Here is a 4904-nt window from a genome sequence, read left to right on the forward strand (position 1 = left end):
AAAAAAAAAAAAAAAAAGATAAAGAACTTGAGTAGATATTTCTCCACAAAAGATATTTAAATGGTCTCTCAGCACATAAAAGTGCACAACATCATGAGTCACTGGGGAAATAAATAGCAAATACAATGAGCTATTTTACTATTTTTCTTAAGCAACAAATATTGGAAAAATATACAAAGAAGTTGAATTCCTATGAATTCCTAGTGGGAATGTAAAGTAGTACAACCACTATGGTAAACATGGTAGTGGTTGCTCAAAAAGTAAAATGAGCTGGGGATGCAGTTCAGTGGTAAAAACACTTGCCTAGCATGCTTGTGGCCCTGGGTTTAATCCTAGCACCAAAAGGAAAAAGTGACACACAGAACCCCCAGTATGTTTCAGCAGTTCCACACTGACACATGCAGATACCCAGTAAAGAACTGGAAACAAGGGCTGGCACAGATGGCTATATGCCAGCATCCATAACAGGATTATTCACAGTAGCCAAAACGCAGAAACAAATTTCGTGTCCATCAGCAGAAAAATGGATAAACAAAATATGCCAGGGATATAGCTCAGTGGCGTAAATGCCTGCCTGGCAAGAACATGGTCCCAAGTTCAATCCCCAGTTCCCCCCAAAAAAAATTACTTAAAGATAAACAAAATGTAGCCTACCATGCAAGTGGATGTCCTTCAGCCATGAAGGAATGAGGCTGTGATCCACTGACAAGTGAGAGAGTCTTGGAAACTCTGTGCTTGTGAAGCGGGCCAGGCATGGAAGTCCATGGCTGTTGTTTCCATTAGATGAGTCTCTGGGTGGGCAAATTCAGAAGCAGTCAAGGTAGGAGAGGCAGGAACAGAAGCTGTTCCTTAGTGGGTACAGTAGGGTAGATGGAAGAGTTCTGCATGGATGATGTAATGCTTATACAGCTCTGTAAATATACTCAGTGCTGCTAAATTTTACATTTAAAATGGTTGCAGTAATGAATTTAATCTTACATATTTTTACCACAATCAAATACAGTACTAGTGGCTCCAGTTTTTCAGAAGGCTGAGACAGAGCGATCCCTTGGGCTCAGGAGTCAGTCCTGCCCTGGGCAACATAGGAGAGAGATCCTGTGTCTTTAAATAATAAGTAGAGCAATTAAAAGTAAGTATAGATAGATATAGAAAATAAGTATATGCATATACATATATATGTTTATGATACACTGAAATATCTATTTAATATCAGAAAAGGCAGCTGCCACAGCAACCATCGAAGAAGAGTAGCCATGGCCCTCCGCTATCCCATGGCTGTAGGCCTCAACAAGGGCCACAAGGTGACTAAGAATGTGAGCAAACTGAGGCACAGCCACCATCGTGGACGTCTCACCAAACATACCAAGTTCGAAGTGTGCGGCTTCGCCCCCTATGAGAGGCTTGCTGTGGAGCTGCTCAAAGTCTCCAAGGACAAGTGCACCCAAGTTCATCCAGAAAAAGGTGGGGACACACATCCACGCAAGAGGAAGGTGAGGAGCTGAGCAGTGTGCTGGCCACCATGAGGAAGGCAGCTGCCAAGGAGGCCTGAGCCCCTCTGGAGTAAAGTTTTGCAGAAAGTTAAAAAAAAAAAAAGGCAATCTGGAGGAATAGAAGGATAAAATATATAAGACACATAGAAAACAAATACAAAATGGCAGGCAAACCTACATTAAATACTAACTGAAAGGAAAAAATAGGCAAAATTGGGCTTTAAAGTAGGATTTAGACACGCTATGCTGAAGAGAGAAGCAAAGAGAGGTAGAATCTTTATCATATTATTAGGAAATACAAACATTAAATAAAAAGTGATACTAGAGACAAAGCTAAATGTGCTATAATGAGGAAGGGCCAATCTATAAAGAAGATCTAACAAAAACACACATGGACCTAAAAACAGAGCTTCCAAAACAGAAAATAATGACTAAATTGAAAGAACAAATGGATAATTTAACCATAATTGGAGATTTCAGTACTCTATTTTCAACAATGAACAAAACTATTAACAGAGGACCAACAAGGGATTAAAGAACTTCAACAACATCTCTGACCAACTGTACTTAACAGGTCTGGGTCAAATACTTCGTACAGCAGTATCAGCTGAAAGCGGATTGACCTCCAGAGCAAACCATGTTAGGCCATAACACAAGAATCAATATATTTAAAAGGACTGAAATCCTACAAAGTATATTAGGCTATTAGGTCATGTTCTTCAAAGTGGAGAGAGAGGCGGATGGGAGGGGAGCCAGGGGCAGTCTGTAGGGACTCGCTCTTGCGATCTGGAGGCTGAGCAGTCCCGTGGGAAGCTGTCTGAAAGCTGAGGACCCTGAGGCACCAATAGTCTTACTCAGTCCAAGCTGGAAAATCTGAGACCCAAAGCAGCTGACCACCGAACCTTTAGTCTGAGGTTGAGCACACGAGAGCCCCAGGAAGCCAAAGTACAAGGTTCAAAGTGCAAGGCCCAACCAGGAGTTCTAGCCTCTGAGCGGAGAAGAGGAGAGCGTTCCAGGTCCCAGAGAGAGAACGACAGTCCTGCTCTCTGTCTTTCTGTTTCATCTGGGTGGGCTAGACGGAGCTTCCTGTGACAGATGGCTCTTCCTCACCTCATCCAGACTGTCTCTTGTGGAGAGACCCTCGCAGACATACCTGGAAGGGCTCTGCCCCAGCAGCCTGGATAGCCTCATTCCAGGCAAACTAATACCTACAAATGACCCTCACTCAAAGTATGTCCTCAGACTAGCGACATAAAAGGAAAAATCAGTAACAGTGAGAAATCAACACAATTCTAAATAATCAGTGGGCCAACAAATGAACAACAATACTATCTTAAATACTTTGATATGGGTCGTTATAGTTCATGTCTGGATATACCCTGTTATGCTTTGTATCTAGTTGTCCCCGCAAAGCCTCATGTAGGTCATAGGGCAGACTCAGCTGGAGGAGTAGCTAAGAGGCTCGAGGGGGAGGGCCTGAGGGTGGGCGGGGCCTGAGGACCGGGGCGGGGCCTGAGGACCGGGGCGGGGCCTGAGGGCAGGGCCAGAGAGGCGCTAACAGACTGGCCAGCCCGCGCTTTCTCAGAGGTGTGGGGAGGGTCATCCTGGACACGGCAGCCCCTGGCCTCTCCTCCAGTGTCTTGAACCCTCCAGTAACTGTGAGCTAAATAAACCTTTCCTTCCCTCATTTTGAGTGTCAGGTATTTGTCCCAGCAAGGAGAGGAGAGTAACTAATACACACCCCAAAGCTTCACGTGGTCATTGAGGGGTGAATAAAGAAGTGAACGATAAATGTGAGGTGGAAGCCAACAGAGAGTAGGCAATAAATGAGATAGAAAAACCAGTGAAGCCAAAATTAATTCTTTGATAAAATGAAAAAATGTCAAAAAAGGCAAATCTTAAATTAGATGGCTGTGCAGGGTGAAGCAACCAGAGAAGCAACAGATTAATAAAATCAGGGGTGAGAGTGTGGCCATTGCTACAACCTTAAAGAAACAAAAAGGGTAATAGTCTGGGTAATTATAGATCAGCAGATGGGGCGGCGAGATAGCTCAGCTGCGTAAGCACCAGCGTGGCAAGTGTAAGGTCCTGAATTCGATCCCCGGTACCAGAAAACAAAAAAACAAAATGAGATAATTTATATAAAACTGACCATTTTCCCCAAAGGCACAAAACTGCTGAAACTAATTCAAGAAGAAATGTGGAATCTGAAAGGCCTTTAAGCGAATGAATGGCATTGAGAAAAAACTTCCCACAAACAAAACCCTGGGGCTGGTGAGGTGGCTCAGTGGTCTAAAGCACCTACTTGGAACAAGCTTGGCAAAGCACAGGGATCGTGATTCGATCCCCCAGCACCACATGCCAGCCAGCCCCGCCCCTGGTGGGCTGATCTGGACACACACACACACACACACACACACACACAAATAATAAATAAATGTTAAAAAAAAAACAACAAACCCTGGCCCATTTGGCTTCACTGATACATTCTACCACGTGTTTAGTGAAGAATTAACTAAAATCCTTTACACAGTCTTCAACAAACAGAAAAGGAGTAACATTCTTTACCATTCTAAGAGGCCAGTATTACCCTGGTACCTAAACCAGATAATCACAAGAAGGAAAAATATCCCTTAGGAACACAAGTATAGCAGTTCTCAGCAAGGCATTAGCCAGGCATGATGGTGGATGCCTATAATCCCAGCATTCAGGAGGCTGAGCAGGAGTACCTTTGCGAGTTCGAGACCAGTCTGGGCTTCACAGTCCAAGGCCAGCCTGAACTACATAGTAAGACCCTGTCTCAAAAGACCAAAGAAAGAATAAAGGCCACATCTTCATCTTAATAGACTCATAAAAAGTATTTGACATTCATTTGTGATTTGCAAAAATACTCAATGAAGTAGAAGTCTCTCCCACCTGCTAACATCACACCTAACGATAAAGGAGGAGCAAGAGGACTTGTGCCTGCCCCTGCTCCTAAGCATCACCCTGGGGATTCTGGTCTTCAGGACCAGAGGAGAACCAGTGAAAGGCTCCTAGATGGAAACAACCCTCTTGCAGGTGATACAATGTTGGATGTAGAAAATCGAGAGGACTCTACATGCTGTTAGAACTAGAAAATGACACCAGGGAGGCTACAGGGTAGGGGTCACTGCACAAATATGCATTATATTTCTGTACAGTAGCAATGAGCTGTCTGAAGAAATCAAGGAGAATTCATTTACAAGAATGAACAATTTGAGAATAAGTTTAATAAATTATACACAAGATATGCATACTAACAACTACTCAACATTATTTAAAAGTTAAAGAAAAAAAATCAGTGGCTATTTTATGCCATAGGTCAAAGACATAACGTTGCCAGGCAGGAACTGGACAGACCTGCAAAGTTCAAGCAACTCCCAGTAAAAGCCC

Source organism: Octodon degus, unplaced genomic scaffold (genome assembly GCF_000260255.1).
Source record: "Octodon degus isolate 3935 unplaced genomic scaffold, OctDeg1.0 scaffold00226, whole genome shotgun sequence".
Classification (NCBI taxonomy): domain Eukaryota; kingdom Metazoa; phylum Chordata; class Mammalia; order Rodentia; family Octodontidae; genus Octodon; species Octodon degus.